The sequence below is a fragment of the Bos grunniens genome, chromosome 3 (genome assembly GCF_055505025.1).
Source record: "Bos grunniens cultivar Pamir isolate PY7600 chromosome 3, Bosgru_T2T1.0, whole genome shotgun sequence".
NCBI classification, from domain to species: Eukaryota; Metazoa; Chordata; class Mammalia; order Artiodactyla; family Bovidae; genus Bos; species Bos grunniens.
This window is the reverse complement of record NC_141167.1, coordinates 79,704,580-79,716,696: the sequence shown is the minus strand read 5'-3', so window position 1 is coordinate 79,716,696 and position 12,117 is coordinate 79,704,580. Positions and strand designations below refer to the sequence as shown.

At 40.6% G+C, this 12,117-nt stretch overlaps 1 pseudogene; it reads left to right on the top strand.

Moving 5' to 3' along the window:
• The first annotated feature begins 1,909 nt into the window (after positions 1-1,909).
• LOC147375912 (HIG1 domain family member 1A, mitochondrial pseudogene) lies at positions 1,910-2,624 on the top strand (annotated as a pseudogene).
• Positions 2,625-12,117: the final 9,493 nt, after the last annotated feature.

Below are 12,117 nucleotides of genomic sequence, written 5' to 3'. Positions count from 1 at the left end.
GAGGAAGAGATGTAGGAAGGAGTGAAGAGCAACAAAAATGGTAAATATGTGGGAGGATCCAAAAGAGTAGTGAATGAATAAAACAGTAAGTATTGTTTTAAAGCACACATTGTGTAAATATACATCTTACATACTATTGCGTTTTATACAGTCAACTACTCATTTAGATTTACCCTTATATTTGCATATGTATATGTGTCTATGTGTGAGAAAATATAAGAAAACAATGGCATCTAGGTTGCTTCCATGTCCTGGCTATTATAAACAGTGCTGCGATGAACATTGGAGTACACGTGTCTCTTTCCCTTCTGGTTTCCTCAGTGTGTATGCCCAGCAGTGGGATTGCTGGATCATAAGGCAGTTCTATTTCCAGTTTTTTAAGGAATCTCCAGACTGCTCTTCATTGTGGCTGTACTAGTTTGCATTCCCACCAACAGTGTTAGAGGGTTCCCTTTTCTCCACACCCTCTCCAGCATTTATTATTTGTAGACTTTTGGATCGCAGCCATTCTGACTGGTGTGAAATGGTACCTCATAGTGGCTTGATTTGCATTTCTCTGATAATGAGTGATGTTGAGCATCTTTTCATGTGTTTGTTAGCCATCTGTATGTCTTCTTTGGAGAAATGTCTATTTAGTTCTTTAGCCCATTTTTTGATTGGGTCATTTATTTTTCTGGAGTTGAGCTGTAGGAATTCCTTGTATATTTTTGAGATTAGTTGTTTGTCAGTTGCTTCATTTGCTATTATTTTCTCCCATTCTGAAGGCTGTCTTTTCACCTTGCTAATAGTTTCCTTTGATGTGCAGAAGCTTTTAAGGTTAATTAGGTCCCATTTGTTTATTTTTGCTTTTATTTCCAATATTCTGGGAGGTGGGTCTTAGAGGATCCTGCTATGATGTATGTCAGAGAGTGTTTTGCCTATGTTCTCCTCTAGGAGTTTTATAGTTTCTGGTCTTACGTTTAGATCTTTAATCCATTTTGAGTTTATTTTTGTGTATGGTGTTAGAAAGTGTTCTAGTTTCATTCTTTTACAAGTGGTTGACCAGATTTCCCAGCACCACTTGTTAAAGAGATTGTCTTTAATCCATTGTATATTCTTGCCTCCTTTGTCAAAGATAAGGTGTCCATATGTGCGTGGATTTATCTCTGGGCTTTCTATTTTGTTCCATTGATCAATATTTCTGTCTTTGTGCCAGTACCATACTGTCTTGATAACTGTGGCTTTGTAGTAGAGCCTGAAGTCAGGTAGGTTGATTCCTCCAGTTCCATTCTTCTTTCTCAGGATCACTTTGGCTATTCGAGGTTTTTTGTATTCCATCAGCAGATGAATGGATAAGAAAGCTATGGTACATATACACAATGGAGTATTACTCAGCCATTAAAATGAATACATTTGAATCAGTTCTAATGAGGTGGATGAAACTGGAGCCTATTATACAGAGTGAAGTAAGCCAGAAGGAAAAACACCAATACAGTATACTAACGCATATATATGGAATTTAGAAAGATGGTAACAATAACCCTGTGTACGAGACAGCAAAAGAGACACTGATGTATAGAACAGTCTTATGGACTCTGTGGGAGAGGGAGAGGGTGGGAAGATTTGGGAGAATGGCATTGAAACATGTGAAATGTCATGTATGAAACGAGATGACAGTCCAGGTTCGATGCACGATACTGGATGCTTGGGGCTAGTGCACTGGGACGACCCAGAAGGAGGGTATGGGGAGGGAGGAGGGAGGAGGGTTCAGGATGGGGAACACATGTATACCTGTGGTGGATTCATTTTGATATTTGGCAAAACTAATACAATTATGTAAAGTTTAAAAATAAAATAAAATTTTAAAAAAAAATTAAAAAAAAAAAAAAGAAAACAATGGCAGAATCCGGTAGGAACCTGAAATGTCTTGAAGTTGTCTGAAGATTCTTCAATCACTATGTCAAGCGACACAGATATTTCTCTTTCTTCATATGATGAAGATCAGGGATCTAAACTTATCCAAAAAGCTAGAGAGGCACCATTTGTCCCCATTGTAATGGCAGGTTTTGCAGCAATTGTTGCATATGGATTATATAGATTGAAGAGCAGGGGACATACTAAAATGTCTGTTCACCTGATCCACATGCGTGTGGCAGCCCAAGGCTTTGTTGTGGGAGCAATGACTCTTGGTATGGGCTATTCCCTGTATCAAGAATTCTGGGGGAAACCTAAACCTTAGAAGAGGAGATGCTGTCTTGGTCATCTTGGTGGTGCTTGCTTTAGTTAGACATCCCATATTGAGGTTATATGTTTATGCTGAAAATAAATTGTTTGGGTCAGACAAGAACATGGTAATTTGAAAATTGGCTTCCTTTCTTGCAGGCTTGATTTGCCTGGTGACCAAGTTACTGGTGACTAGTTCACTAGCTAGGTCATTCAGGGGAGTCAGACCAGCACAAAAGAAACATGTCACTTTTAAATACACTTGATAGTGGTACCTGTCCACCTTCTTAAACTCTTCTGTTGAAATTAGTTCTAAAGAAGACAACATGCCAATCCTGAAAATGCTCCCAGTTGCTGCAGAATATCATATGCTTTTGATGTAATGTAGGAATCCTATTTACCCCAGTTAATTTAACTTTCTGATGGTCTTGTGGACTGAGTACTGTTTTAAGGGCTGGTTGGCTCTTGAGGAATCCTTTCAGAACAGTGCATGGAATACAACATTACAAACCTCCCTGGAAGTCTGTGTGTGTTTTTAAACCAACACTAAAAAGCTGGTAACAGAGCCACTTTGAAGTAGTATTTATTTTAGAATCATAATTATAAACATGAGAGTAACTTAACTTGTGGATCCCTTTTAGCTCTTTAGTAATTGCAGAATTATATTTTGCTGCTGTTATATTAGAATAATTTTAAATTATTTTGAAACATGTATTTTAAGTGCTAATGCAAATGTAAATGAAAAACACTTTTTAAATGTGTGCAGTATGTTTATTTTCTCCAAAAGTATCATCAACTAAATAAAATCCCTATAATGGAAGTCATTGATGAGCAAGCTGGTTTGGTCAGACATTATACAAACTTTGGTATATCACAGAATGCTTTGTTGTACTTGTGAAATTCTCGTCTAACCTGAATTTACATTCCATGGTGATAACATGGTAAATGTAGTGTTATTAAAGTAAATGAACACACACACACACAAAAAAGAAAACAATGGCAAATAAGTCAATGTAGATGAGTTTACATTTTACATAGTGAAGTACATTTTACTTTTACATTTCCTTTTACATTTCCATTACTTTTACATAGTAAAATAAATTTACAAAGTAAGTTACATTTACATAATAAAGTAATGCTCAAAATTCTCCAAGCCAGGATTCAGCAATACATGAACCGTGAACTTCCAGATGTTCAAGCTGGTTTTAGAAAAGGCAGAGGAACCAGAGATCAAATTGCCAACATCCGCTGGATCATGGAAAAAGCAAGAGTTTCAGAAAAACATCTATTTCTGCTTTATTGACCATGCCAAATCCTTTGACTGTGTGGATCACAATAAACTGTGGAAAATTCTGAAAGAGATGGGAATACCAGACCACCTGACCTGCCTCTTGAGAAATCTGTATGCAGGTCAGGAAGCAACAGTTAGAACTGGACATGGAACAACAGACTGGTTCCAAACAGGAAAAGGAGTACGTCAAGGCTGTATATTGTACCCTGCTTATTTAATTCATATGCAGACTACATCATGAGAAACGCTGGGCTGGAAGAAGCACAAGCTGGAATCAAGATTGCCAGGAGAAATATCAATAACCTCAGACATGCAGATGATACCACCCTTATGGCAGAAAGCGAAGAAGACTTAAAGACTTTCTTGATGAAAGTGAAAGAAGAAAGTGAAAAATTTGGCTTAAAGCTCAACGTTCAGAAAACTAACATCATGGCATCTGGTCCCATCACTTCACAGCAAATAGATGGGGAAACAGTGGAAACAGTGGCTGATTTTATTTTGGGGGGCTCCAAAATCACTGCAGATGGTGATTGCAGCCATGAAATTAAAAGACACTTACTTCTTAGAAGGGAAGTTATGACCAACCTAGACAGCATATTAAAAAGCAAAGACATTACTTTGCCAACAAAGATCTGTCTAGTCAAGGCTATGGTTTTTCCAGTGGTCATGTATGGATGGGAGAGTTGGACTATAAAGAAAGCTGAGTGCTGAAGAATTGATGCTTTTGAACTGTGGTGTTGGAGAAGACTCTTCACAGTCCGCTGGACTGCAAGGAGATCCAACCAGTCCATCCTAAAGGAGATCAGTCCTGAGTGTTCATTGGAAGGACTGATGCTGAAGCTGAAACTCCAATACTTTGGCCACCTGATGCAAACAGCTGACTCATTTGAAAAAACCCTGATGCTGGAAAAGATTGCGGGCAGGAGGAGAAGGGTACGACAGAGGATAAGATGGTTTGGTGGCATCACCGACTCAATGGACATGGGTTTGGGTGGATTCCGGGAGTTGGTGATGGACAGGAAGACCTGGTGTGCTGCAGTTCATGGGGTCACAAAGAGCTGGACACGACTGAATAACTGAATAAATTCCAAAAAGGGCTTTTTTTCCCCAAAATGTGGTATATATCTGGAAAGAGAAAATGACAGTGAAAGTCAAGCCCACACAAACACTTGTTCACAAAACACAGGCAACAAATAAATCACGTTTGGGAAGCAATTGTCTTGTTCTGACTATATACAAATGGAAAAAGTCTTCAAATGCTTCAGTACCTTCATTTTGAAATGCCTGTCAGCCTCAGGAGCTGGCCCTTATAATACATTTCTGGCAATATTTGTGCCTCATTGTTTTCAGAGCTATTAATCAAATGCTAAATATTATGCAAGTGCTGTTTAAAAATGGAGAAGGCAATGGCACCCCACTCCAGTACTCTTGCCTGGAAAATCACATGGATGGAGGAACCTGGTAGGCTGCAGTCCATGGGGTCGCGAAGAGGCAGACACAGCTGAGTGACTTCACTTTCACTTTTCACTTTCATGCATTGGAGAAGGAAATGGCAACCCACTCCAGTGTTCTTGCCTGGAGAATCCCAGGGATGGGGGAGCCTGGTGGGCTGCCGTCTGTGGGGTCGCACAGAGTCGGACATGACTGAAGTGACAGCAGCAGCAGCAGCTGTTTTTTAAAAATGTGTCTGAGGTGCATTTATTTTGTTAATTGTAATTATTACTAGGTTGCTCACAAGTAATTAAACAGAAGACTATTTAGAACAAAATTTTAACAAAAAAGTAAAATTTTCAGTGAGCTTAACAAAAAACAGGTGATTTATTTTCAAATAAAAACAATTAAGAGCACAATATATAATGAATTAAGATAGTGAATGAGGGACACATTCTATATTTGACAGCACTTTGAATACAAGTAGCAGTGGCCCATTTTCTTCTCTCCTTGTTAACCTAATTAATAATTAAAGATAGCTAAGAATTGCCTTTCTGTACTTGAATTCAAACTATCATCCTAAGTATCACCTGGGGAGAGTACTGAATTCCAGACTTTTGCCAAAGTAAGCACAGCAGGTGTTTACAAGGTCACAAACTTAAATCATTAGTTAAAAAAGAAAGAAAGAAGAACAGAAATGTTGTTAGGCACACGGGAAAAACAAAGTACTTCCAGATGAGTCCTTCCGTCTCACCAATAATTAGCAGCACAATCCCCCACATCTATTAACTCTTGATGATTTCCAGTAGGCCCATTCAAGTTCAAGGTCTTTGCAGGCCAGTTGTTACTAGCCAAAAAGTGCCTAGTATTCTGGCCAAAATGCCCCGTGGTTTTGCTGATTGACCAAACGTGTCACAGTGTACATTTTCAGATAGATAGAATGTTTTCCTTAGATCTAATTCTAAAACATCATGGCCACCATTGTCCTCAATAATAAAGGTAGAGACATGAAAAAAGAAAGGAATAGATATAAAAGGAAAGCAATTTTCCCAACTCCTCATTAACCCACCTAATAAATAACAATGCACATCATATTGCTTAGCATTTTACTATATATCAATAATGCAGTCATCTGATTAATAGATTATCAATGTTATATTTGCCTTGCACCTTAGAAGAATTCCTTCTTCTAAGGATCGCCTGGAGAAGGAAATGGCAACCCACTCCAGTATTCTTTCTTGGAGAATCCCATGGACAGAGGAGCTTGGTGGGCTACAGTCCACGGGTCGCAAAGAGTTGGACACAACTGAGCGACTTCACTTTCACTTTAGAAGAATTAAAAGACAAGCAAACAATACTGCCACCTTTGGCAATGTGCTTATTGAATATCTGTGTACTTATTGAATAATATTGAAAAAAAGGGTAGTAGTCATTCCTCAAAGGATATATTTTAAGAAAGTACTAACGCAGTGACCTAGGAGCTCTCTGTCCCTATTCTTTAGAACATTGCAAATGGATTAATGAGATATTATGTATCCAGGTTAATTAGCCTTTTCTCGTCCATGCAAATAAGAGTCAGGGGTATCTAAACACAGGAGGAAAGCCTCCTCACCACACCCTGGCACAGAGGACATTCATAAAGCAACACATCCTTCAGGGATACAGTGGTGGGCTCAGAAATTAGACTTCCTGAAACTAAATCCCTATCCAGTCATGTAGAACCTCAGGCAAGTTATTCATCCTCTGTGCCTTTGGGTCCTTATCTGTAGTCCACATTAATGTAATAACAACTACTTCACAGGATCATTGCAAAGATTAAATAAGATAGGGCATATTTTATTTAGAGTATATCCAGTACAATGCCTGGCAGATGAAAAGAGCTCAAGAAATGTTGATTATTATTATTATTATTAGCATCATCATCATTTGTACATTTAAATGTATAGTCTACATGTAGGATATCATCTCATGCAGAGGGTCCAGCTAAAACCAAGGTTGAGACATAGCTAGTGTGAGGTTGGGTGGTAACCCCACCCCACCCCCACTAAGCTTTTGTGTGCATCTTCTGGTTTTTCTGGAGATCAAAGAGCCCCTGGGACAAAAATTTCAACTTTATCCACAATTAGGGTTCAGACCTATGTAGGCCTGTGTGAGGACCTGGGGAGAGGGATGAGGTGGTGGTAACTGGAAAGGAGTTCTTTTAAATATGCTTAGCTGACCAAGGAGCCTTAAAATGGAAATTTCTTGAAAAAGAGTCTAGCCTAAGGAGCCAGGAACAGGAAAAGGATTTGAGGAAAGGGTAATTCTAGGTACAGAAACTGGTCATTACTTGAGACTATTCCAACTCAGCTGTTCTGCTGCTGCTGCTGCTAAGTCGCTTCAGTCGTGTCCGACTCTGTGCAACCCCATAGACGGCAGCCCACCAGGCTCCCCTGTCCCTGGGATTCTCCAGGCAAGAACACTGGAGTGGGTTGCCATTTCCTTCTCCAATGCATGAAAGTGAAAAGTGAAAGTGAAGTCGCTCAGTCCTGTCCAACTCCTAGCGACCTCATGGACTGCAGCCCACCAGGCCCCTTTGTCCATGGAATTTTCCAGGCTACATCATTAATCTCTATGACACCACCCTTATGGCAGAAAGTGAAGAGGAGCTCAAGAGCCTCTTGATGAAAGTGAAAGAGGAGAGTGAAAAGGTTGGCTGAAAGCTCAATATTCAGAAAACTAAGATCATGGCATCTGGTCCCATCACTTCATGGGAAGTAGATGGGGAAACATGGAAGCAGTGTCAGACTTTATTTTTTGGGGCTCCAAAATCACTGCAGATGGTGATTGCAGCCATGAAATTAAAAGACGCTTACTCCTTGGAAGAAAAATTATGACCAATGCATATTCAAAAGCAGAGACATTATGTTGCCAACAAAGGTCCATCTAGTCAAGGCTATGGTTTTTCCACTGGTCATGTATGGATGTGAGAGTTGGACTGTGAAGAAAGCTGAGCGCCAAAGAATTGATGGTTTTGAACTGTGGTGTTGGAGAAGACTCTTAAGAGTCTCTTGGACTGCAAGGAGATCCAACCAGTCCATTCTAAAGGAGATCAGTCCTGGTTGTTCTTTGGAAGGAATGATGCTAAAGCTGAAACTCCAATACTTTGGCCACCTCATGCGAAGAGCTGACTCATTGGAAAAGACTCTGATGCTGGAAGGGATTGGGAGCAGGAGGAGAAGGGGACAACAGAGGATGAGATGGCTGGATGGCATCACGGACTCTATGGACATGAGTTTAAGTAAACTCTGGGAGTTGGTGATGGACAGGGAGGCCTGGCATGCTGCGATTCATGGGGTCGCAAAGAGTCAGACACGACTGAGAAACTGAACTGAACTGATTAACCTCTATATCAGAGTTCAGGCAACAATACAGAGGATGCTTCTTGTCCCTGGTCTAAACAGAAGGCAGAGATGGCACCAACATATGAGGCGAATCAGCAGAGATCTGACCCCCAGCAGATCAAGACTGCTGAGGGCAGAGCCAAGCTGTTCAGATGTCAGAGGCAGCAGCTGCAGAATCCAGTTCAACTAACAGCCAGGTCAGCAGATCTTTGGGGTAACCAGCTTGAAGTGGTAAAAGGAGTCCAAGCAGAACAATCAAGTAGGTGGCACAGTGCAGAGCAGCAGAAATCAGCCCTGGGGAGTAGCCAGGTTGACTGCAAGTACTTGGAAAACACCTCCTAAGCGAGCCTCCAAACCCTCAGCAGAGTGTGCTCTGACAGAGGCGATCATAATTGGAGTGTGAGTGCTAATGGACCCTCATTTGTGTTCTCTGGCTGCTCAATCCTGGGACAGTTGGCTTTCATTTATGTCACATTGGTCACCTTTTTTAGGAAAGCCTATTTTCATTGTTGTGACAGCTGTCTGAGTAAGGAGTATAACCTGACAGGTTGGTACACAGATTTTTCTGGTAATAACTAGGCACAAAACTCAGATGTGGGAGAGGTTCTTCTTCATCCAAATCCCCAAAGCCAGGCCATAGTGCTCTTGTGGGTTCAGATGTGACAGCTGGGCTGAAAACAAGGCTCTGTGTCACTATTTGAGACAGTAGAGTGCTGGGGTTGGGGACTGAGATCATCAGTGGATTTTTTCCCCATTTCTAACACTTTTGATTCAAATGAAAAGCAACTTAGTAGGTGAAGAAAGGAAGCTATCAGAAAATATGGCTATGTCCTGAATGATTTTCACTTTATAAACTTGGGTGTGCAAGAGATATTTTTAAAGTTTTCTTAAACCAGAATAAAACTCAGCCACCCCTCTCTCTAAAACTAGCAGAAAATTCAGCCTTGGTCCTTCTTGAAGTTTTCTGTCCTCCTGCTCCTCACCTAGTTTCCTCCCCTGGATTGAGCAAAGTTGAGCATTTCACAAAAGAATCAAGGTACTGGGGAGGACTTCCGGTCAAAACACATCACTCCCTACTGTCTAACTCTGAGATCGACATGGTCTCTTTGGGGCCAGCAGCTTGACTGCTGCAGCGCCACCCTTGGATTAGGGCATCTTTGAAGAGAGTTGGAGCATCCAAACTGGGCATCCCAGCCTCCCCAGGGGCCCCACCCAGCCTTACCCAGAGGGGCAAGTGACCCCTCTGCAGAGTGGAGTCACAGCGCAGGACAAGGGATTCCTGCACTCTTCCCCTCAGAGGGAACATTTCTCCTTCCTCTTGCTGCCTTTAAAGTTTTTAAAATAAAGTGTGCATAAATACCTAGAGAAGTATACACAGAATAAATATGATGAGCTCAAACACTGAGCTTAACTTCCTGCTTGAATAAAGGCAGGGAGAAAGGTGAGAAATACACAGAGAAAGTCATAAATTAATGTGTCAAAAATTATCCTTCTGTAAGTGAAAAGCCATGGAGACAATTTAGTTATTTATTTATCAAGCCCTTCAGTTCAGTTCAGTTCAGTCACTCAGTCATGTCCGACTCTTTGCGACCCCATGGACTGCAGCACGCCAGGCCTCCCTGTCCATCACCAAACTCCCAGAGTTTACTCAAACTCATCTCCATTGAGTTGGTGATGCCACCCAACCATCTCATCCTCTGTTGTCCCCTTCTCCTCCTGCCTTCAATCTTTCCCAGCATCAGGGTCTTTTCAAATGAGTCAGCTCTTCGCATCAGGTGGCCAAAGTATTGGAGTTTCAGCTTCAATATCAGTCCTTCCAATGAACACTCAGGACTGATCTCCTTTAGGATGGACTGGTTGGATGTCCTTGCAGTCCAGGGGACTGTCAAGAGTCTTCTCCAACACCACAGTTCAAAAGCATCAATTCTTCTGCACTCAGCTTTCTTTATAGTCCAACTCTCCCATCCATACATGACCACTGGAAAAACCATAGCCTTGACTAGACAGATCTTTGTTGGCAAAGTAATGTCTCTGCTTTTTAATAAGCTGTCTAGGTTGGTCATAGCTTTTCTTCCAAGGAGCAAGCATCTTTTAATTTCATGGCTTCAGTCACCATCTGCAGTGATTTTAGAGCCCCCAAAAATAAAGTCTGACACTGTTTCCACTGTTTCCCATGAAGTGATGGGACCAGATGCCATGATCTTAGTTTTCTGAATGTTGAGTTTTAAGCCAGCTTTTTCATTCTCCTCTTCCACTTTCATCAAGAGGCTCTTTAGTCCTTCTTCACTTTCTGCCATAAGAGTGGTGTCATCTGCATATCTGAGGTTATTGATATTTCTCCCAGCAATGTTGATTCCAGCTTGTGCTTCACTCACTTATTGCTAAACCATGAGACAGCCACTGTTCTAAGCACTTTGCAAATATTAACTTATTCAATCCTCATAGCAGTCCTATATTATCCTCACTTTACATTGTAGAAATTAAGCTGCACAGATTAATTAACATATCCCCGCTCACACAGCAAATAAGTGGCAAAGTCTGTATTCAGTCAGCCTGTCAGGCTCCTTAAACTCGGCTGTTGCCTACTGCTGTGTGCTCCTCCAGAAGGCGAAGATGGGGCTGCAGAGTATCACTCTGTCTTATTCCACTGCTGCTTTCTGCTGCTGCTACCCTTCTTCCCTGAGTCACCATGACTCCCTCCACCTGAGCCATGCTTTACTGGGCACAGGTTTACATTCTGAAGTCCAGACCTTACACTGGCTCATATCCTGTCACCTTGATCCAACATTTGCTCTCTGCTTCCTGCTCTGTTCTTACATTTTCAGTGTCCTCCTTGACCTTCAAACTTGAGGAACAGTTTAGCTTTACTGGCTTTTGTCCTCCAAACCCTCTGACTTTTTCTCTTTGAGCTCTTAGAGCAATATTCTTGGCCAAGTTCAAATTCCTTGAATCTAACTTTGATACGAGGTCTCCAAACCTGTGTCACCACCAAGCTTGGGCTAGATCCCAGGTAGGGATCAGTGGCATGCAGAACTCTAAGAAAATATGACATTCTATATCCCTTGAATGCAAAGATCTCAAAACCCTTTAAAATATATTGTTCAGAATAAAACATAGTTCATGTTTGTATTTTTAAGGTACTTAATACTTTTAAAATCTTAATTTTTCAAGTTTTCATTCAAAATAGCATGATCCTATTATAAAAAATTAGAAAATAAAGCACTGTGTATTACCAAGTAATTTTTATGCTAGAGGTTATTTTCAATGTTGTGCACATTGATGCATGAACCTTACAATAACTCTTTGAGGTAAATTGCTTAAGGGACTTGTTACTTTGGACCAATGCCTCAAATATTTTATATGCAACCTACAATAAGAAAAATAAATAATGGTACAAACCAATGTATACATGCTGAAACAAAACTTTCCTATAACAATACTTACTTTTCCTACTTTAATACACTCTGATTTAGGATATATTATGCTATTTCATTTTTAATAAATCTATTAAGCTATATTTCAGTTTGAGAAACAACATAATACTCTATCACTAGTTTGCTATTTTTGTGGTCAAAACAATCTTCTTCTTGCTGCTTACACACACACACACATACACACACACACATAAACACACATACACACACTCTCACTCACATGCACTGCCCAGAGAATGTACATCTCAAAAATATGCACTAGGGACAGAACACCGTCTCTCAGAATCTGGCTTTTTCTCAGTCCTAACAACTACCAGAATAGCATGTGAGCCCATGGATTTCCTGTCCCTCAGGTCCAAGGAATCAATTGATCAAA